The sequence below is a fragment of the Lepidochelys olivacea genome (genome assembly GCF_965140295.1).
Source record: "Lepidochelys olivacea isolate rLepOli2 genome assembly, chromosome: 5".
NCBI lineage: Eukaryota > Metazoa > Chordata > Testudines > Cheloniidae > Lepidochelys > Lepidochelys olivacea.
Window position 1 is genome coordinate 104,976,325 of NC_140415.1, and position 24,517 is coordinate 105,000,841.

A 24,517-nucleotide genomic window follows, 5' to 3' on the forward strand; every position below is an offset into this window, starting at 1 on the left:
CTGCTGCACATTGCGTGGACGTCTTCAGAGAACTATCCATGATGACGCCAAGATCTTTTTCCTAATTAGTTGTAGCTAAATTAGCCCCCACCATATTGTATGTATAGTTGGGGTTATTTTTTCCAATGTGCATTACTTCACATTTATCCACATGAAATTTCATTTGCCATTTTGTTGCCCAATCACTTAGTTTTGTGAGATCTTTTTGAAGTTCTTCACAGTCTGCTTTGGTCTTAACTATCTTGAGCAGTTTAGTATCCTCTGCAAACTTTGTCACCTTGCTGTTTACCCCTTTCTCCAGATCATTTATGAATAAGTAGAATAGGATTGGTCCTAGGACTGACTCCTGGGGAACATCACTAGTTACCGCTCTCCATTCTGAAAATGTACCATTTATTCCTACCCTTTGTTCCCTGTCTTTTAACCAGTTCTCAATCCATGAAAGGATCTTCCCTCTTATCCCATGACAACTTAATTTATATAAGAGCCTTTGGTGAGGGACCTTGTCAAGGTTTTCTGGAAATCTAAGTACACTATGTCCACTGGATCCCCCTTGTCCACGTCTTTTTTTACCCCCTCAAAGAACTCTAATAGATTAGTCAGACATGATCTCCCTTTACAGAAGCCATGTTGACTTTTGCGCAACAATTTTATGTTCTTGTATGTGTCTGACAATTTTATTCTTTACTATTGTTTCAACTAATTTGCCCGGTATTGACATTAGACTGACCAGTCTGTAATTGCCAGGATCGCCTTTAGAGCCCTTTTTAAATATTGGTGTTACATTAGCTATCTTCCAGTCATTGGGTACAGTAGCTGATTTAAAGGACAGGTTACAAACCATAGTTAATAGTTTCACAATTTCACATTTGAGTTTTTTCCGAAGTCTTGGGTGAATGCCATCTGGTCCCAGTGTCTTGTTACTGCTAAGTTTCTCAATTAATTCCAAAACCACTTGTAGTGACACTTCAGTCTGTGACAATTCCTCAGAATTGTCACCTACAAAAGACAGCTCAGGTTTGGGAATCTCCCTAACATCCTCAGTTGTGAAGACTGAAGCAAAGAATTCATTTAGTTTCTCTGTGATGACTTTATCGTCTTTGAGTGCTTCTTTTGTATCTCGATCGTCCAGGGGCCCCTCTGATTGTTTAGCAGGCTTCCTGCTTCTGATGTACTTAAAAAACATTTTGTTATTACCTTTTGAGGTTTTGGCTAGCTGTTCTTCAAACTCCTTTTTCGCTTTTCTTATTACATTTTTACATTTAATTTGGCAGTGTTTATGCTCCTTTCTATTTACCTCACTGGGATTTGACTTTCACTTTTTAAAAGATGCCTTTTTATCTCTCACTGCTTCTTTTACAAGGTTGTTAAGCCACGGTGGCTCTGTTTTAGTTCTTTTACTGTGTTTTTTAATTTGGGGTATACATTTAAGTTGAGCCTCTATTATAGTGTCTTTGAAAAGCATCCATGCAGCTTGCTGGGATTTCACTCTTATCACCGTACCTTTTAACTTCTTTTTTACTAACCTCCTCATTTTTGCATAGTTCCCCTTTCTGAAGTTAAATGCCACAGTGTTGGGCTGTTGAGGTGTTCTCCTCCCCACAGGAATGTTAAATGTTATTATATTATGGTCTCTATTGCCAAGCGGTCCTGTTATAGTTACCTCTTGGACCGGATCCTGCGCTCCATTCAGGACTAAATCGAGAGTTGTCTCTCCCCTTGTGGGTTCCTGTACCAGCTGCTCCAAGAAGCAGTCATATAAAGTATCGAGAAATTTTGTCTCTGTATTTCATCCTGACATGACATGTACCCAGTCAATGTGGGGATATTGAAATCCCCCACTATTATTGAGTTCTTTGTTTTGATAGCCTCTCTAATCTCCCTTAGCTTTTCATTGTCACTATCACTGTCCTGGTCAGGTGGTCAGTAATAGGTCCCTACTGTTATAGCCTTATTTGAGCATGGAATTATTATTCATAGAGATTCTATGGAACATGTGGATTCGTTTAACATTTTTATTTCATTTGAGTCTACATTTTCTTTCACATATAGTGCACTCCCCCCTTCCCCTGCATGACCTGGTCTGTCCTTAGTTTTAGTTGTACCATCATAGATTTATATATTAATCTAGGCCTTATTTCATTGGTTTAAAGATGTGTAATTATAAATGCTAAATAAAATCCTGATGCTGCATACTTAAATGTTTAACTTTATACATGAGTAGCTCCAATGACTTCAGAGGAACTTCTCATGTACTTAAAGATAAAAGCATGGATTAAAAAAAAAAGGAGTACTAGTGGCACCTTAGAGACTAACCAATTTATTTGAGCATGAGCTTTCGTGAGCTACAGCTCACTTCATCAGATGCATACTGTGGAAAATACAGTGAGGAGATTTATATACACACAGAACGTGAGAAAATGGGTGTTTATCATACACATTGTAAGGAGACTGATCACTCCCCCGCACCCCCTCCCCGCTCTCCTGCTGGTAATAGCTCATTTTACGTGATCACTCTCCTTACAATGTGTATGACAACACCCATTTTTTCATGTTCTGTGTGTATATAAATCTCCTCACTGTATTTTCCACTGAATGCATCCGATGAAGTGAGCTGTAGCTCATGAAAGCTTATGCTCAAATAAATTGGTTAGTCTCTAAGGTGCCACTAGTACTCCTTTTCTTTTTGCGAATACAGACTAACACGGTTGCTACTCTGAAACCGAGCATGGATAAGTTTTTGCAGGAGTTGAGCCTAACTTTTGGGTAAAAATAAAGAAACATTCTCAGGTTAAAATAATATTAAAAGCAAATTTTCCTGTCAGTAATTTAAGATGTTAAAATATGAGAGAGTTTGAATTTTGAATGTATTTGTTCAGGTTAAAACAACTGCATAATGCAAAAAATAGAAAGTGAAAGTAAATTTACTTCTATCTATAGTTCCCATCAGTTTCACTTTCTGGTTCTCAAACATTAGCAGACTGCTACAATTGCAAATCCAAAAACAACTTTTTTTAAAAAAAGAAAAGAGAATGAAATGTAAAAATACAATTAGGAAGGCCAAAAAAGAATTTGAAGAACAGCTAGCCAAAGACTCAAAAAGTAATAGCAATTTTTTTTTTAAAGTACATCAGAAACAGGAAGAAACTGCCAAACAACCAGTGGGGCCACTGGACGATTGAGATGCTAAAGGAGCACTCACGGACAATAAGGCTGTTGCGGCAAAACTAAATGAATTCTTTGCGTCGGTCTGCACGGTTAAGGATGTGAGGGAGATTCCCAAACTGTTTATTTTTTTTAGGTGACAAATCTGAGGAACTGTCCCAGATTGAGGTGTCATTAGAGGAAGTTTTGGAACAAATTGATAAACTAAACAGTGATAAGTCACCAGGACCAGATGGTATTCACCCAAGAGTTCTGAAGGAACTCAAATGTGAAATTGCAGAGCTACTAACTGTTGTCTGTAACCTATCATTTAAATCAGCTTCTGTACCAAATGACTGGAGGATAGCTAATGTGATGCCAATTTTTAAAAAAGGCTCCAGATAGGATTGCCAATTTTGGTTGGACATATTCCTGGAGACTTAATCACATGACATAATGTTTAATTAATGATAGAGGTCTGTAAAATCATGACTGGTGTGGAAAAAGTTAATAAGGAAGTGTTATTTACTCCTTCTCATTACACAAGAACTAGGGGTCACCAAATGAAATTAATGGGCAGCAGATTTAAAACAAACAAAAGGAAGTATTTTTTCATACAATGGACAGTCAACCTGTGGAACTCCTTGCCAGAGGATATTGTGAAGGCCAAGACTATAACAGCGTTCAAAAAAGAACTAGGTAAGTTCATGGAGGATAGATCCATCAATGTCTATTAGCCAGGATGGACAGGGATGGTGTCCCTAGCCTCTGTTTGCAGAAGCTGGGAATGGGCAACAGGGGGATGGATCACTTGATGATTGCCTGTTCTGTTCATTCCCTCTGGGGCACCTGGCATTGGCCACTGTTCGAAGACAGGATACTGAGCTAGATGGATCTTTGGTCTGACCCAGTATGGCCGCTCTTAAGTAAAAAGAAAATAAAAATTTCTGCCAGTAAAAAGTGAAATCCCATCCCCATCGGGCAAAACAGCCATCAACGTCAGTGTGGCTAGGATTTCACCCAAACTTTTTTTTGGAAATTTCGTTTTCTATCAAAACTTAAAAATTGAGTCTGACTTGATAGTGTCCCTTTTAAAAGAACCTAGATAATTATTGTAAAAGCACCTGCGGAGAAGGAAAGTAAAGAGACTGACATTGTGGGAGCGGTGAGGTTCAGTTAATTTTCACCATTTATTTCCTTCATGTAGAAGTGACCTTACAGTGTACTCAAAATTACAAATGTATTCAATATTTTGCAACCAGATAAATTATTTATACCTGTGTAGTGGTTAAGAAAAGGTTTTTAAAATAAAATGCCGAACACGAATTAGAAATTGGGTGGAAATACAGGGAATAAAGCAACAGAAATGAAAGTAAGTTTAAGGATCAGTTGGATATTTTGTAAAGGGGGGAGGATGGAGTGGCAAAACTAGGAGGTTTATGACATCCCAAGAGATTTTGTTTTTAACAATTCTTTTATTCTGTGTTCTGCAATTACAACTCTGCTAAACCCTATTATTAAGGTTGCTTAATATTTTACCTGTAACTCCATATTTCTAGTTTCTTGTAACTTAGACAAACGTTAACCTTTTGGGCTGAAACTGTCCAGCTTGGTCTCAGTCTCAAGCTGATTTTTTTTTTAAATGTTTAATCAAAAGCAGTGTTCTCACTTTTGAGAGTAGGTCAGTGAAAAGGAGATAACATATATATTGTTTTAAATCTTTTTTTTTATGACAGGTCTAGAGTCCCAGGGATTTTGCGTATGGATTTGAAATTTTGGCAGGGCGATAGTTCCAAGCTCAGATGTTCCTTTTGTTGTCCCCATGAAAATCCCTCTAAGTTTGACTGAGTTGTGAGCCAGGGGAACTAGTTAAAAGCATGCATGCTCCTGGGCCAGACTGAGCCTCGCGTATCACTTCTAAATAGCTATATGGAGCTATAGCTTCAAACCCAACATGGGCAAAATGAATGTAGCTGGTTCTTTTCCCCCATCAAGATGCCTAGTGGCTTGGGGGAAGGAACACTGGGCTCGGAATAGGAGGCCTTTTTTTGGGTCTTGTCTCTTCCATTTATTAGAATAATAATTATTTGTGTTTCTCAACTCTTATTATTGCACAAGACTTTATATCTCTTCACTAGGAGGGAGGTATATATCATTCCTCCCATTTTACAGGAGGAATAAACGAGGACTAAAGAGGTTGCACATGTCCCTTCTAGCAGAAGTTGGAATAGAACCCAGATCTCTGATATGGTGGACCCAAGTCTCCTTTTCTAAAGTACACTACCTTTCAGCAAGAATATGCCAAATCTGTGTGCTTGGCTGTGCTGTAAAATGAGGCCCTTCTTGCGTACAAAATGCTTTGAGACCCACTGAGAATTTGCAGTATGTAAACGCAAAGTATAATTAACCCAGGATTCCTAATTCTCAATCCCCTGCTTTAATCACTCCTTTCCCAGAGACAGGAATTCTGCTATCCAACCTTCTAACTGTTGTTTAGCAAAGACCTGCATATGATAGAATTATTTTCTCCATTTTTCTTTCAAAAAGTCCATTTAAAAGCTATGGTAAAAGCATATTAGGGTGTAAAATTTAGAAAATATCAGAATTAAGCAATACCACGCAACCTAATTCTGCTCCGTTGTGCATATGTATTATGACACAGTCTTTAACTTTAACTCTGATCGTGTATAATTGTTTTCCCGCTGCTTCGTTCAGTGCACGGGATGCACAGTGCGTGAGGCAGGGACTGAAGGAAGAGAGAGAAGAGTTTTGTGATCAAGATTCTGGCCTGGGATCTGTGATAGCTGGGTTTTATCCCCGGCTCTGCCGTACACTTCCTACATGATAAATGAAAACTTTTGGACATGATCACTAATTATGTGATTCTCTTTTGTTGGGTGCCCTATTTGAGACTCCAAGGATTGATTTTTTTTTTTTGTCTGAAGTTCTCAACACTCTCAATTCCAGTTGAAATTAGTGGGACCTGTGAGATGATCACCTCTGAAAAAATCAAAAATTAAGTTCAGCATTCAGTTACTGAGTGTGGTGTTCCTCAAGGTGCAGCCTGGACTGCTGTGTCCCTTTAGCTCTCCAGCCTAGGATCCCTTTTACACTGCTTTGCTAGTGATCAGCAAACCCCTCCAGGCTCTGCTCACTCACAGCCATCAGCATGTAAAGTCACTCCCAGCTGAATATATGAATGCTATGCCCAGCCATCCATGAATAGATACAGGGCGATATCCGCCCATCCCTCAGTCCCAACCTTGCCTCCCCAGAAATGTGCATCTTGTATCGTTCAGTAGCCTCCGGACCATACAAGATCATAAATTAGTCTGTCATTCCAACAAATGGAATGAATATGCACCAGCCCTGTTGATCTGAATATAGATTTTCCAAACACTTGAATCAAACACACTGATTTAGATAAAACAGTAAAAAGTTTATTCACGAGAGAGAGAGATCTTAAGTGATTTACAAGTGGTAAGGAATAAAAGTCAGTGGTGGTTACAAAAGAAATAAAAAGGTAAACATGCAAGCTAATTCCTAAACTTTACTAAGAAGTTTAAAAACAAAAAGGTTTCTCTACAAAAGCTTGCAACAGTTTGTACTGGTGGGAAAAACCTCCATGCCAGGACCACTCTCCCAATTCAGTGGTGTCTTTCAAGCAATCTTGCTGCCATGTAGAGAAGAGGGAAGAGAGGTGATGAGGTGGTCACTGCCTCTCCTTTTTATACTCTGACCCTTTGTACTGGAAAAGTCTTTGATGGGTCATGGGATCAGGCAGTTCCGTGGTGTACGTGAACTGCCAACTGTCCTTGAAATGAATTGTAAATTTCTTGTTTACAGCTCCTCTGCAGGTAAATCTCCGATTAAGCAGGTAATGGCCGTTTAGCACTTAACTGGCGTGCCTTTGTCTTTGAGAAAATGGTCTAAGGGCGTTACCCAGAATTACAATATATTTCAATAACAAACTTATAACAGGATCTCACAATTTTACGTGCAGTGATGTTACACACATTTCATCAGGATAATAATATTCAGCAGATTTCAGTTTTCAAACAATACCTCACAAGGCATACTTTGTACACAATATATCATAACCATATAAAAGTGGGGTATGTGGGTGTACAAAGTGTCACAGTGAGGTACCCAAAATAGGTGGTCACTTACAAGTTTTGGCTTTAATCTTCCTGTGCCTTGGCTCCTCACCTGTAAAATGTGGTATTAATTCTCTAAAGAAGTATTTTGAAGATAAGAGTGCCTCAGGAACATTGATAAATTTATGTACAATGTGGTGGTGAGTGTTATAGAAAAGCTCATGAAGACATTCTTGAAAAAATCCTTAGTCAGTGAAAGGTTTAGATGGTGTGCAGTAAATAAGATGAGTCCCCTTTTGAATGGAGAGGATAAAAATAAATATTGAACAGCTGCCTCATTCACTGAGCATTGCCCATCCTGTGTGGTAAGTGAAGTAAGTGTCCACGCAGGGGAAAATACATCATGTGATCATATAAGGAAAGACTATATCATAATGCATACTTACAAAAAGGCAGAATTAAGGTTGTGTGTGCTACCTGGATTCTGGCCTTTCCTAACTTTTGAATGGTTCACTCTGCAACCCTAAGAATACTTTTTAATATAGTTTTTTTTGTGTGGAATTAATATTTTGTTTTTCCCTTTTGGTAGGGCTTGAAAAATCCATTCACAATTGGCTAGTAGGCAACTTTTTTCCTTAATGATGTGTGGGGAGTAGGGTGCTTGCCAGCGCTTAAAAAATGTACAAGGTACCTACTAGCTACAGGGAGTTACAAAAGACAAAGTATACGTGTGTATGGAGTGTCTTTCCATCAGCGATGCTCAGGGCAGTGCCCCGGTGAAAAGGCCAGTCTCTGGGAGAACCATCATGTAAGTGACTTAGCAGAAATAAGACAACAGTAATCAGCAAGAGCGAAACTTTTTCAGCATAAATTAAAGACAAACAACAAGAATTCTCCAATCTGGGGTTCACTGATCCCTGGATCTAGACCTCTGCCTTTTTATAGGTACTTTTTTCCCCATGGCTGACAAGCAGCCATTTTTATAGCTCCTTATCAAATCATGTGTATACGGGGAGAAGAAAGGAAAGCCAGAGATGATGACCTTTTGCTTACTGAGAACTAGGTGTTGCCTCTGCATCCTGTCACAACCAATGTCTGGCTAAGTGGTTCTGATAAATTTCTCATTCCCTCCCCCCCCCCAACTTTACCTGGTAGAAGGGAGAAGGTGTTTTCTGCATCTTCTCCCTCCTCCTGGGGACTACAAAGGGGATTAGTAGGGAAGATTACTGCTAGTCTACCCCAGAGCCAGCCATCAGAGGCGTAGACTTTCTAATATGCTGGGGGGAGGGGGGGCTCCACCCTTGCCACCACTCCACCCCTTACCCCAAGGTCTTAAGAATCTAGTAAAAAATAAAAGGAATACTGAAGAATGTTTCTTATGAAAGTAGGGAATTGCTAGCATTAACTTGGGGCGCAGGTGCTGTGTGTGCTTTCCGAACTCTGCTTTGCTAACACACCCAAGTCCCGCTTTTCATTGAGTTCTCCAGCAGATTGTCAATCATGGCAGTTCTGCAATGGCTCCGAGACACAATCAAATTGGACTAAATAAGACAGTGGTGGCCAACCTGAGCCTGAGAAGGAGCCAGAATTTACCAGTGTACATTGCCAAAGAGCCACAGTAATACTTCAGCAGCGCCCCCATCAGCTCCCCCCACCCCTCCGCTCCCAGCGCCTCCCACCCACCGGCAGCCCCACAAATCAACACCTCCTCCTCCCTCCGCGCACCTGCTGATCAGCTGTTTTGTGGCTTGCAGGTGGCTCGGGGAGGAGTGAGGGCACGACAGGCTCAGGAAAGGGGCGGAATGGGGGCAGGGCCTGTGGCAGAGCCAGGGGTTGAGCAGTGAGCGCCCCCCCCCCCCAGCACATTGGAAACTTGGTGCCTGTAGTGCCAGCCCCGGAGTCTGTGGCTATGCAAGAAGCCGCATATTAACTTCTGAAGAGTGGCCACCCCAATATAAGACATAGCCCAGATCTGCAGAAGTTTATGATTAATGCATTAAACCAGTGCAGAACTCAGCCTCTTCTTTTGGTATGTCATTCAGCAGCTCCATATGTTCCGTGCAAGTGGCATACTATGATGTTTGTAATGACTTTCCTTCTGTAAAGTCCATCCAGTTCTCATAATAAAGGGCAGTCTCTGCTGGTTTTGCCATTTTCCCTTTCTCTTTTTTCTGGCAGTTTTCTCCCATATTGGACAGGAGAAAAAAAAATTGATGTTGTATAAATGGTTCCACAGGAACAGTTGTTTTGATCATCAAAAAATAGAGGAAAATCACCTTGTGTGCAATCTATTATTGCAATAGGTTCTCCAGGCTGAAGTTTTTCCTATTTCAGCTTCTTTCCCAAAGATCAACTCTTCTGAACTATTGCTAACCTGAATTGGGCACAACAGATAGATAGATAAATAAAATAAAAATGCTCTTGCTTCAGTATTATAGTGTACTCCTCTGACTATGGTTATACGTAATGGAAACAGTAAGGTTTTTTTGGAGCACAAAAAACAGGTTTTCCATATCAAACATAACATTTGGTAAAATTTTCATCCATGGTGTGGATAAAAATGTTTGCTGTAATAAACACTTTCTAACATTTTGGGTGCTCTGATTTTGTACAGAGAAAACAATCAAGCATTTCTTTAAATCAAATTTTTATCCACCCTATTTGCTCTAGCCTTCTCTGCAATGAATTGCTACAGAATTTACATACCTCTGTCTCGAGAGTTAAAATCACTCTAACTTAAATACTAATGTCAGGAAAAAGAGAAAAAAAATCACTGGATTGAAATGGATCAATATTATGGAATGTCATACTTCACCCTCTCCCAACTTCCCAGATAATATAGTCTTTCTAAAACAAAACTTCTACCCTGGGATGAAATGCAGCATGAGAATTTTTCTGTTAAGTATAGGAAAAAGTATAAAAGGAGTGTCAAAGTTATGGTATTTTGAAAATTTACCTGAAATTCAGTTTTTAAAATTAAAAAAAAAATTTTTTTTGGCTCATTCTATCTCCAAAACAGCATGGCTTACGAACTCCAATTTAATTTTGTTTTGTTGGCTTTTCTGAGAGGTGTTATTTAGTAACTGGGGAAAGTGGAGAGTTAATAGAAAGATTTCAATGAGTCAGGCAGGGACACAGGAGACTGGCAAGGCATGAACATGGGGGCATGGGGAGGATAGAGAGAGACTCGTTCTTGTTAGACATTGGAAGTGTTTAAAGTTTAAATATAAAGCTTTAAGAAATTGGGTTCTGATTCTTATTTACCTTAACACGCTTAATTTTTGCCCACTTAAAAGGACCTTTTACACTGCCAAGCAGTGTGAGTAGTTCTCAGTGTGAGAATCAGGCCTTTAAAAATTTTCTATGTGGATAGTTGTGTAACTGCTTCTCAAATATCCCATCCAGGAACAGCTCTTTCCTTGCCACCCAACCTGTAATTTTGCTAAAGTCTGCAGCAGGGAGCACTGCTTAGATGGGCCTCATAAAATCTGTCAGACCAGCGCTCTCTCCCTGTGGATCTTGTGTGCCAATCGAGTTTAAAAAGTTGGTGCTCATTTAAAAAACTTGAAGCAGTAATAAAGCAAATAACTTTATTTAAAAAGAATCACATTTGGAAGTGTGTATTAGTGGAATCCAGCTAACAGCCAAAACCATTGTTACATTTCCTCTAGGTTTCAGAGTAGCAACCGTGTTAGTCTGTATTCGCAAAAAGAAAAGGAGTACTTGTGGCACCTTAGAGACTAACAAATTTATTTGAGCATAAGCTTTCGTGAGCTACAGCTCACTTCACTTCATCAGGTGCATCAACTAACCATTGATAACAGGTCCCTAAGGAAAGTACTGAGAAGCTCAACCCAGTTGGGCACTCCTTCTAAGAGTGGGAAGATGGTATGATTCCATTCCAGAAAACATAAAGGCACAAGGTCTTTTACCTCAGGGGGTGTGTTCAAAGAGACCAGAGAAGGGTTAGAGTTTACCTAGCCCTGTAACCAGATAGGGTCCACGGGGTCTTCTGCAGTACCAACCACAGGGGCCTTCGGCGGAGATAATGCCATTCTTTTTTCCCACCTCCCACAGACTCCCATGGATTTCCTTATGCCTAATCTATTTGAGTTTGGTGGTAGATTTGCATTATAGCATCTGTTTGTGGAAAATCTTTTCTCTTGGTTACTGTTTAGCTGTAAAGAAAGTATATTAGGACCTCAGAAAATCCTAAAACCCAACATATTGGAATTTATCATGCCTTTTGGGAGAAATATATTACAAAGTTGTGCTCTTTTTAATGAGTAGTAATGGAGTAAAGGCACTTTGTGGAGAGGCAAGTCATGTCATTAAGGAGGAACACAGTTATTTTTTTATATTAATTTTGCAGGAAAGCTTTCAGTTTTATTTTTACCCTGTTACTTTATTACATCAGTCAGCTGATGTACTAGATTTTTTTGAAGGTATGGGAAACTCACAATATCTCCAGGTTGTCCAATAAATAAATAAGGCCTAATTTGGAAATACTGTGGGGAAAAAAAAAAGTTCACATAATTGTTGGCCTTGTCAAAAAAGATCAAGTGCCAAAAATATGAAGTGTATCAGAGATGTACAGTCTGGTCACAACAAGGAAGCAACATTTCTGAAAAATGTGCTGTTGATGGTAATATACTTTTGAACACCAGGTTCTTTCATATAGTGTTAGCTTCACAGCAAGTTTCTTATGGCCAGCTCCGCACGTGGTCATGTGACATCCATATGCTAAATACAGCTATTTCTTACGTAAAAATTTGAACAGTAGGGAAGTATTGTCTTTTGATGCAGTTTAGCAGCTGGAAACAGGGAAAAGAAGATAGAACCTTGTGACCTGTCAGTTTCCCATGTACCACTTAGAGTTAGAAGACTAATGTGACTGAAAGATACTGTTGTACTCGACCAGCTTGATATATTGGGTCTATCATTTAGTGGTATTTCGTTTGTAAGAAGAAAACATACAAGAGGATTGCCAGAAAGGCTGTCGTGTTGATGTCTAATAAATATAATATAATCATATTTTTAAGAGGGCTGTCAAACAATTAAAAATAATTGCAATTAATCATGAGATTAAAAAAAATAATAGCAATTAATTGCAGTTTTAATTGCACTGTTAATAATAGAATACCAATTTAAATTTTCAAAGGTATTTATTTCAATTGCAACAAAGACACAAAGTGTAGAGTGCTCACTTTATATTATTATTTTTGATTACAAATATTTGCACTGTAAAAAAGGACAATCTACAAGCCCAAGCATGAAGGGGTATACAAATGTTTAGCATATCTGGCTTGTAAATACCTTGCAACCTGGCTACCACAGTGCCATGTGAATGCTGATCTCACTTTCAGGTGACATGGTAAATAAGAAGAGGGCAGCATTATCTCCCATAAATGTAAACAAACTTGTTTGTCTTAGCAATTGGCTGAATAAGAAGTAGGACTGAATGGACTTGTAGGCTCTACAGTTTTGCATTGTTTTTGTTTTTGAGTGCAATTATGTTAAAAAAAATTCTACATTTGTAAGTTGCACTTTCATGATAAAAAAAACTTTGCACTACAGCAGGAGCTCTCAGCCTTTTTCTTGCTGAGGCCCGCCTCAACATACTATAAAAATGCCAGGGCCTAGTGTGTGTGGGGGGACCTCTGGGCATAGGCATAGTTTTACTTCTATCCCTGGAGGGTTGGGGGGGCTCGAGCCAGCTCTGCACAGCAGGGTCCAGGGAGGGAGCACCCCCCAACTCACTCAGGAGGCCACCCAGCCTGTGTGGGTTGTAGGGGGACACAACCAGAAAATATAATTCAAAGGGGGGACTCAGTTAAGAAGTTTGAAAACCACTCAGGGTGCAGGGAGAGGGGTAGCTAGGGGCTGTGTGCTGGTACAGGGGTAGCTCAGGGTGCAGGCGGGGGTAGATAGGGGCTGTGTGCAGGCAGGGGGGTAGCTCAGGATGCAGGGAGGGGATAGCTAAGGGCTGTGTGAAGTTAGGGGGAGTAGCCCAGGGTGCAGGGGGGTAACTAGGGGCAGGGTGCAGGCAGTGGGTGGGTAGGTAGGGACTGTGTACAGGTTGGGGGGAGGCTCCAGGTGCGGCATTCAGCTTTGGGTCGGGGCGGGAGGCTGGGGCTCCTGGCTTGAGCCCCCCGTTGCTCCTGGCTTGGTGGGGTGGGAGGAGGTTTACTGGCTTCAGCCCCATGCCGCTCCCGGCTTCGGGGAGGGGGTGCCCGCTGGCTTCAGCCCTGCGCTGCTCCTGGCTTGGGGGCAGCAGGTGGGGTGGGGGCGCTGCCTTCAGCCCCGCGCTGCTCCTGGCTTCAGCGCTGAGGCTCGGGGCACCGGGTTTCAGCCCTCGGGCTCCATGGCCCCCCTGAACCACTGCACTACAGTATTTGTAAGAGGTAGATTGAAAAATACTATTTCTTTGTTTATCTTTTTTACAGAGCAAATATATATACTTAAAAATAATAATGTGAAGTGAACACTGTACACTTTGTATTCTGGGTTGTAATTGAAATCAATACATTTGAAAATGTAGAAAAACATCAAAATATTTATAATTTAATTTGGTAAATTCTATTATTGTTTTTAATAGTGTGATTAAAACTGCATTTAATCGCGATTAAGTTTTTTAATCAAGTTAATTTGGTTTGAGTTAAATACTTGAGTTAACTGTGATTGATTGACAGCCCTAATTTGTAAATAACATACTATTTTTTTTTTTTTACTGTTTGTATATTGTATCCCAGAATACAATTTAGACCTAGTTCAGCATGCTATTTGTGCTACCAGCATTCTGAGACTGGTAGCTCTGGCAATGAACCTTCTCTGAAATTTCAGGGGTGGGTTTGGTTGTTCTGAGCTAAAGTTTTCAGCAGTATTTATGAGGTTGTAGCAGGGCACTCGCAGTAAAGTTAATGAGTTCCACATGTAAGTCTGCATGGGGAAAAAAAAATCCCTCTTAAAGTTAGGGGTAGGAAGAAAAAATAAAAATGATTACTTTTGATTTTTTTTCTTGCCCATTTCCAAAATCAACTGTTTTAAAATGTCTTTTCACACCATTAGTAAAAGGTGTAGAGGAATAATGTTTATGGGTTTAATTTTGCTCATGTTGAAATCAATTAACTTTCATGGGTCATTTGTAAATTGTTTTTTAAAAATATTATTTTTCCAATCAAGATAAGGAAATCAAACCTGAAAATAAGTTTGCTGCCTATTCACATTTTTACAAACAAAAATTGAGAAATGCTCAAATAGTCTAAAATGCATTTTTTAAAGGAATTTTGGATCTGTATTTCTATTTAGCCATGTAGGTCAAGCACTAAAACCCAATACATTCAGATTTTATATTAAAATTCCTGATTGAATCTTTGTATATCAGAGTAAGAGTAAAATAATTTTAGACCTTAACATTTTTAGGAATGTGCAAACTTTTTAACTGACAGCTATTACATTTCTGATGGGTGTCAACCAAACCATGATATTTATTTTAGGAGGAGTTTACATTTTTTAAAAGAAAATATTTGAAGATTTAACAAGATCAAATATGTATGTGTGGCAGCCAAATACAATAAATAGTGACTTTAGAATTCCTAATCAGTTCATAAGTTCTGGTTTTGCTGTTTCAAAGTCAGGTGCACAGACTTCATGCACTTAATTTTCATGCGAGCATTTAGTTCCATAATTAAAAATTTTCAAAAAAATGTTCAAGTTGTTTCCATTTTGCAGAGTTTAAGATGGACCCGTTTTCCAATTTTTGGCAGAATTGTTCATGTTAATCAACATTTTAAATCAAAATCATTTGGACCAACTCTGTTCACAAATCTGTATTTATATGCCTCCCTCTGTGCATGGAAGAACTTCCTGTTTCTGTCTGCCAGTTCCAGTCCCACTTCCCTCCTTCCTATCCCTTCCCACCCCAAATTAATACTTTCTTGGGCTATGTCTACTCCGCAGCAGCACAGCTGCACCAATGCTTCTGGTGAAGATGCTCTAAGCCGACAGGAGAGAGCTCTTCTGTCAACTTAATTCCTGCCTCCACGAGAGGTGGTAGCCATATCAATGAGAGAATCTCTCCCCCCACGTAGCGCTGTCCACACTGGTGCTTAGATTGGTATAATTTAGGTTGCTCAGGATTGTGGATTATTCACACCCCTGAGTGAAGTAAGTTATACCAAAATCATTTGTGGTGTAGACGTAGCCTTCGTAAACTCCCAGCCATAATTGCTGTTCTGTTGTCATATGTGCCCTGGAAACATCACTAATAAGGAGAAGATGGAAAGAAGATGGGGAAACTGTTACTAAATAACCTGAGAGCTATATGAATTGAAGTGATGGTTTGCTAAGAGCCATTGTCTCTGTCTCTCATGCCTTCCTTCCTTTTCTCATCCGCTTTGTAGTGTGGCTAATTTAGATTGTAAAATATTTAGCACATAAACCATTTTGTGTGTCCTTGGGTGTTAAGTGCTGTAGATGTAATGATGAAATCATCTGGATCTCCTTAACAAAACTGTGGTGTCATTATGGTATTGCTATGAAACCTGCAGCTTAATCTTTGCCTCGTGGTACACTAGCTGGTGGCTGTGTGTATGGAGCATGACAGCAGTGGTGGGCCAGGCTCTCTCTATTTTTGCATGTCTTGCACAGTGCTCTCTCAAATCCAGAAGCCAAGTCCAGCCTCACGTACCCATGAAAGGAAAATTGCAACTGACAGCATTTTGGGAAGAGTGCTGACTTCCAGACTTGCATAGGGTAGGCAGCAGACTTCTATGGAAGTTTCTATGTGCTGGTGGAAGCTGGGATGAGAGTAGCAATCAGTTCATTGTACCTAAGGAGAGAGAAGAAAAGTGATAGACCCTAGAGAAGAAATGGGGGAGCTTGGAAGAAAGTGGGGGAGAGGGAATATTGTGAGGGGTAATCTTTTTCTGGAGTTCAAGATTATAGGTTTTGTGCAATTTAAATTCCAGAATAAACTTTTCAGTGGTATCACTGTTGTTCATTCAACTTAATAGGGCACATGACAGATGTTAGGTGACATTGGTGTCTGGTGCATTATCAATTTCCAAATTCGAGTTTTACTAAGTTAACTTTTGAAGTCCTGTTTCAGAGTAACAGCCGTGTTAGTCTGTATTCGCAAAAAGAAAAGGAGTACTTGTGGCACCTTAGAGACTAACCAATTTATTTGAGCATGAGCTTTCGTGAGCTACAGCTCACTTCATCGGATGCATACCGTTGAAACTGCAGCAGACTTTATATATACACAGAGAATATGAAACAATACCTCCTCCCACCCCACTGTCCTGCTGGTAATAGCTTATCTAAAGTGATCATCAGGTTGGGCCATTTCCAGCACAAATCCAGGTTTTCTCACCCTCCACCCCCCACACAAATTCACTCTCCTCTAAGGTGCCACAAGTACTCCTTTTCTTTTTTTTGAAGTCCTATTACCCTGTTTTGGTTTCCAAAATGCAAAACAAGTTACCATGGGGGGAAGGGGAAAGCTTTGATTAGCAAAACAAAACGGTTGCACCAGTAGATGCTATTTAATAGCTTGACAGCTTTGAGTGTGTGGCAAAGGAGTGTGCATAACAAAAGGTGATCCTCCTGGCTCCCTTTGTTAGAGAGAAATCACAGCTGGCTCACAGTAATTTGGACAAGTGAGATTCAGGTAACTATGGCTGAATGTAGAGGCCCTTTCTTTTTGTTATGATATAAAAAAAGAAATGTAACTGTAGATTCTTCTCTTGCTCTGCTTTTCATGACTGATGAATGTATGTGTGTGATTAAGTGCACAATATGGTACACTTCTGTTCTAAGATATAAGTAATTATCCTCATTTAACAGGCCGGACCCTGATTTTTGTCAAGAAATGCAGTTATTACTGTGTTTCCCTTCCCTCTTTTTTCTTTGGCAGTTTCCCTTTAGTTTGGTATAGGCAGATTTCATCACCTGTTTAATTTGGTAATTAATATATGTATCAACATGAAGCAAATCACTTAAAAAACTCAAAAAGAAAAGGAGTACTTGTGGCACCTTAGAGACTAACCAATTTATTTGAGCATAAGCTTTTGTGAGCTACAGCTCACTTCAACGGATGCATTCAGTGGAAAATACAGTGGGGAGATTAAAATACATAGAGAACATGAAACAATGGGTGTTAACCATACACACTGTAAAGTGAGTTATTACCAGCAGGAGATTGGAGGGGGCGGGGAACTTTTTGTAGTGATAATCAAGGTGGGCCATTTCCAGCACTTTACAAGAACAGTAGGAGGGGAAATAAACAAGGGGAAATAGTTTTACTTTGTGTAATGACCCATCCACTCAGTCTTTATTCAAGCCTAAGTTAATTGTATCCAGTTTGCAAATTAATTCCAATTTAGCAGTCTCTCCTTGGAGTCTGTTTCTGAAGATTTTTTTGTTGAAGAATTGCCACTTTTAGGTCTGTAATCGAGTGACCAAAGAGACTGAAGTGTACTCCGACTGGTTTTTGAATGTTATAATTCTTGATGTCTGATTTGTGTCCATTACTTCTTTTACATAGAGACTGTCTGGTTTGGCCAATGAACATGGCAGAGGGGCATTGCTGGCACATGATGGCATATATCACATTGGTAGATGTGCAGGTGAACGAGCCTCTGATAGTGTGGCTGATGTGATTCGGCCCTATGATGGTGTCCCCTGAATAGATATGTGGACACAATTGGCAAGGGGCTTTGTTGCAAGGATAGGTTCCTGGGTTAGTGGTTCTGTTGTGTGGTGTGTGGTTGCTGGTGAGTATTTGCTTCAGGTTGAGGGCTGTCTGTAAGCAAGGACTGGCCTGTCTCCCAAGATCTGTGAGAGTGATGGGTCGTCCTTCAGGATAGGCTGTAGATCCTTGATGATGCGTTGGAGAGGTTTTAGTTGGGGGCTGAAGGTGATGGCTAGTGGTGGTGTTGTTTTTCTTTGTTGGGCCTGTCCTGTAGTAGGTAACTTCTGGGTACTCTTCTGGCTCTGTCAATGTGTTTCTTCACTTCAGCAGGTGGGTATTGTAGTTGTAAGAATGCTTGATAGAGATCTTGTAGGTGTTTGTCTCTGTCTGAGGGGTTGGAGCAAAAGCGGTTGTATCGTAGAGCTTGGTTGTAGACAATAGATCGTGTGGTGTGGTCTGGATGAAAACTGGAGACATGTAGGTAGGCATAGCAGTCAGTAGGTTTCCGGTATAGAGTGGCGTTTATGTGACCATCGCTTATTAGCACCGTAGCGTCCAGGAAGTGGATCTCTTGTGTGGACTGGTTCAGGCTGAGGTTGATGGTGGAATGGAAATTGTTGAAATCATGGTGGAAATCCTCAAGGGCGGCTTTTCCATGGGTCCAGATGATGCTGTCATCAATGTAGCGCATGTAGAGTAGGGGCATTAGGGGACGAGAGCTGAGGAAGCGTTGTTCTAAGTCAGCCATACAGATGTTGGCATACTATGGGGCCATGCGGGTACCCATAGCAGTGCCGCTGATTTGAAGGTATACATTGTCCCCAAATGTGAAATAGTTATGGGTGAGGACAAAGGCACAAAGTTCAGCCATGAGGTTTGCCGTGACATTATTGGGGATATTGTTCCTGACATCTTTGTGTGGAATGTTGGTGTAGAGGGCTTCTACATCCATAGTAGCTAGGATGGTGTTTTCAGGAAGATTACCGATGGATTGTAGTTTCCTCAGGAAGTCAGTGGTGTCTGATTGTCACTACAAAAGGTTTTTTCCACCCCTGCTCTCCTGCTGGTAATAGCTCACCTTACCTGATCACTCTCGTTACAGTGTGTATGGTAACACCCATTGTTTCATGTTCTCTGTTTATATAAATCTACCCACTGTATTTTCCACTGAATGCATCCGATGAAGTGAGCTGTAGCTCACAAAAGCTTATGCTCAAATACATTTGTTGGTTGCTAAGGTGCCACAAGTACTCCTTTTTCTTTTTGCGGATACAGACTAACCCGGCTGCTACTCTGAAACCTAAAAAAACTCAGTCTGTCAGTCCTGTACACACCAGTGTACACACCCTGCACTCAAACAGGGTGACTTTGTAAAAACACACACACAAAAATTCCCACTGCCAGCAAAACAGGTGAAAGATCATTTTTGTATCTTAGATTATGTTAAAATTGGTAGTATTCACCCTAAAATTTTTTTCTTCTTGCTTTGGGTGAATGAATGTTTCAAGTGCTATAGTTAATATTGACATTTTAAAATATTCATCATTAGGCTTCAGAGTCAACATTTTGAGCTTAATGTGAGCAGCTCATACTTCCTTGAACTATCATTTCAGGCTGTCCCTAGACAGGCGAACATTGCTGTATTGATTTACTCTTGGCTGAAGTTTTGAAGGTTTCCTTTGCAACTACAAGGGCTAGAAACTTTTTAAGTTTAGATTCTGGACCACAATTATTCAGTAACTCAAAAATTATCAGCAGTTATGGAGCAAATTTACATGCTTGCATAATCACACTATACGTGGGGCTCTTGTATGTGATTTTTAAGGCTCAAAGTATGGGCAGTCATTGGAGCATCAAAGTTGGCAGACAAACTTTGCAGTTAGTTGAAGCATGGCAATTGTTAGCTTGAGGTTCAGTCTGAATGAGAGAACCAAATCTTTATGCTTTCCTATTGCTTGTCAAAAACCTTCCATGTCTTTGTTATTATGGAAATCATTACGATACTTGGATTTGAGTGTAGCCATCTCACTAACATTGCCTAAGTGTACCTGTAAAAGTAGGTGACATTCTGGTCTTTACAGATGGGGCAACAAAGGTTCCGTTGTAGTTTAATATTTATGATGGATAAAAATAACAATTTAAAGACAAAGTTTGTTTAAATCATGAGGTACAAAAAGAGATATTATTTACATATGCTAGTTCTTTACTGTCTTTCCATTTTGTAGTCTTAAATTGGTAAAGTGGATGTATTGTACTTGTTTTCTTAATTGTTAATAGACTTTCAGATTTTACATAGAGATTTTTTTCTATTAAATTGGCCTGCTCTGTGGCATACCTATGTCAGTAACTGGTGTTAACGTCTGTTCATTTTGTTTTGCTTTACCAACATAGTTGTTCCAGTAAAAGCCATACAGTAGATATAAGTTATACTGGTACAAGGTGCTTTTTACCAGGATAGCTTATTTTGCTTTGCCAAACAAGAGTAAGCTATACTGGTATAGGCAGTTTCATAGTGATATAAGTGCATCTATACTAGGGAGATTTTGACGCGTTAACTATGCTGGCAAAGCCTGAAACTAAGAAGTCACTCCGCCCTGGCTGTAAGGCAGTTAAATAATTCACAGATCATAAAATGAGCATGTTAGGGGGCTTATTCCTTCACCCACTTACTTCCCTGGTCCTTCTCGCATGAACAGAGAGCAACAATACCCGAAGTCCAAAGGTGCAAACAATTCGATGTTTATTGGGGTGAACTTCTAGCTAGCACGATTCCAGTTTCCTTCCTTAGTGTCCTCCTTCCCAGCTCTGATACCACAGAGCCTTATACCTGTGTCCCTGTTCCCATTCCTGCCCTTAGCCAAACATGATTCCAGTTTCCCCACCCCCATTCCCTGTTTCCATTTTCCCCCCCGACACACTCACTTCCTGACCGACTGCAGACTATATAGTAAAACTTGAGTTCTTCTTAGCTATACCTTAACCAATCATTTTACTGAAATTTAACTAATTAACTAATATATTGAGTTATTTGTGAGATAAATTGAGATTATGTAAATGAAAACTGTTGGATTATGCACACACTCAGGGAGGTAGTTATGTTTCCATTACCTGTGTTATGAGTGCTTACTTGTGCAACTGAAACATCTTATTAACACATTTGTTTATGTGCAATACTGTATATAATTTAGCTGAAATAGATGCTCTACTCCAGTGGTTCTCAATTCTGGTCCACCGCTTGTTCAGGGAAAGTCCCTGGCGGGCTGGGTCGGTTTGTTTACCTGCCGTGTCCGCAGGTTCGGCCATCGCGGCTCCCATTGGCTGCGGTTCGCTGCTCCAGGCCAGTGGGGGCTACGGGAAGGGTGGCCAGCATGTCCCTCGGCCCGTGCTGCTTTCTGCAGTCCCCATTGGCCTGCGGTGAGCCATGGCCAGTTGGAGCCGCGATCGGCCGAACCTGCGGAAGAGGCAGGTTAACAAACCGACCCAGCCCGCCAGGAGCTTTCCCTGAACAAGCGGTGGACCAGAGTTGAGAACCACTGCTCTACTCACTAAGTGTACTTAGATGAAGTTGCATATTTGACTAGAGTGAGACAGCAAATAATCACCTGGCAAACTCCAGCTCTTCTTAATTTAGTTTATTACAAAACTCATTTCAGGCTGATACCTCAGTAGGAGGGTTTGGGGCAATGCTTAGTCAACAGATAAATGAACAAGAACAAGCTATGCTTTATAGTAGCAGAAAAGTCTTTTTCCATATAGAAGGAAAAAATTGCAATGATTTTTAAAATGTATAGCTGTAAAATAACATTTGAAGTCATTTGTGCTTTTTTTGTATAAGTTGAAGGAAAACAACTGTTTAACAGTATACAGGAATGCTATACAACAATCTAGGATAGGATATAATGAATTTATGGGTGTGGCTACACTGCAGTAAAACACCTGCGGCTGGCCCATGTCAGTTGACTCAGGCTTATGGAACTCTGGCTGTATGGCTATACAATTGCAGTGCAGACAGTCAGGGCTGGAGCCCAGGCTCTGGGACCCTCCCCTCTTGTGAGCCCAAACATCTACGCAATTTAAAGCCGCATAGCCAGAGACCCCCAAGCCTGAGTCAGCTGACAGGGCCCAGCTGTGGATTTTTCATTGCCTGTAGACATGCCCTATATGTTACACTGAATTTACTAGTTATTAGGGCTGTCGATTTAATCACAGCTAACTCATGCAATTAACTCAAAGTAATCACAATTAATTGCAGTTTTAATCGCACTGTTAAACAATAGAATACCAATTGAAATTTTTATTAAATATTTTGGATGTTTTTGTACATTTTCATATATATATATTGTATTCTGTGTTGTAATTGAAATCAAAGTATATATTTTTTATTACAAATATTTGCACTGTAAAAATGACAAACAAAAGAAATAGTATTTTTCAATTCACCTCATACAAGTACTGTAGTGCAATCTCTTTGTCCTGAAAGTGCAATTTACAAATGTGGATTTTTTTGGGGGGGTAACATAACTGCACTCAAAAACAAAACAATTTGTAAAACTTCAGAGCCTACAAGTCCACTCAGCCCTCCTTACTACTTCTTCATCCAGTTGCTAAGACAAACAAGTTTGGGTACATTTACAGGAGATAATACTGCTCTCGTCTCACTTTCTGGTGACACTGTAAATAGGAACAGGCATTTTCATGGCACTTTTGTAGATGGTATTGCAAGATATTTACCTGCCAGATATGCTAAACATTTGTATGCCCCTTCACACTTCGGCCACCATTCTAGAGGACGTGCTTCCATGCTGATGACGCTCGTTAAAAAAATAATGCGTTAATTAAATTTGTGATTGAACTTTTTGGGGGAGAATTGTATGTATGCTCTGTTTTACCTGCATTCTGCCATATATTTCATGTTATAGCAGTCTTGGATGATGACTCAACACATGTGGTTCATTCTAAGAACACTTTCACTGCAGGTTTGACAAAACACAAAAGATACCAATGTGAGATTTCTAAAAATGGCTACAGCACTTGACCCAAGGTTTAAGAATCTGAAGTGCATTCCAAAATTTGAGAGGGACGAGGTATGGAGCAGAAGTCTTTAAAAGAACAATATTCCGCAGCCAAAACTACAGAACCCGAACCACCAAAAAAGAAAATCAACCTTCTGCTGGTGCTGTCTGACTCAGGTAATGAAAATGAACATGCATTGGTCTGCACTGCTTTGGATTGTTATCGAGTAGAACCCATCATCAGCATGGATGCATGTCCCCTACAGTGGTGGTTGAAGCATGAGGGGACATAAGAATCTTTAGCAAATCTGGCGAGTAAATATCTTGAGATGCTAGCTAGAACAGTGCCATGAAAACGCCAGTTCTCACTTTGGTGACATTGTAAACTAGAAGCGGGCAGCATTATCTCCTACAAATGTATGCAAACTTGTTTGTCGGAGGGATTGGCTGATCAAGAAGTAGGACTGAGTTGATTTGCAGGCTCTAAAATTTTAGAATGTTTTATTTTTGAATGCAGGTTTTTTGTACATAATTCTTCATTTGTAGGCTCAACTTTTGTGATAGAGATTGCACTACAGTACTTGTGTTAGGTGAATTGAAAAATACTATTTTTGTTTTTTCTACGGTGCAAATACTTGTAATCAAAAATATATATATAAGGTGAGCACTGTACACTTTGTATTCTGTGTTGTAATTGAAATCAATATATTTGAAAATGAAGAAAACACCCAAATATTTAAATAAATGGTATTCTGTTATTATTTGTGTGATTAATTGCAATTAAAAAAAATAATCACTTGATAGTCCTAGTTATTATATGATGTCTCATAATTTGCCTGGAATGAAGTCACACCATTTTAATTTCCAGAGCTGTTCATAGGATCTCTCTGTATGTAGTACAGTTAGGTAGCATATGTACTCTTAGGTAACATATGCATTTACAATAGATTTCAGACTGTTTGAGAAAGTATAGAATGATGAGTAAGGAGGGAATATTAATTTTCCTTTGGGCTTGGGGGAATAGAGTAGAGTGGATCTGTATTCTGTAGAGGTAATCTGTAAGCCATGTTAAAGAGACCAGTGTACTTTTTTTAAATTGTCTAAAGGTGAAGGCTTGAAAATCAAATACATACACAGAGATCAAATATCCGTATGACCTTTTTCCAGTGATACTTTGCTGCCAGTACGGGCTTATACATAGCAAATATCCACCATTATGTATATATTGCAATGGTGGGCATGAACACACATCAGGCCATATGTGCATGTCATTTAGCATAGTTGTATGTAGCTTTTTAAATTCAGTTATCTGCACTAGAATGTGGGTTTTTATCTATCTCTCTATCTAAAGGTTAATAATTGACACCAAATATAATTTCTTTTTTCCTTCGGCCACCTTCTACAACAGCTCTGACAAATGAGCTTATTTTCTCCTATTGTTACTACTAGAAGCGGGAGGTCAGAATGGTGGGGCTGTTGCTCCTTATATATTAAGGATTTACAATGCCGCTACTGACTTGTTTCCAATCTTCATTGGGTGGAAGCAACCTTTTTGCTGGCAATTAAATTTT

General features: G+C 39.8%; 1 protein-coding gene across 5 annotated transcripts in view; it reads left to right on the forward strand.

The window, feature by feature from the left end:
- KDM4C (lysine demethylase 4C) overlaps positions 1-24,517 on the forward strand; it is a 434,115-nt gene that overhangs the window by 4,391 nt on the left and 405,207 nt on the right. The window lies entirely within an intron of this gene.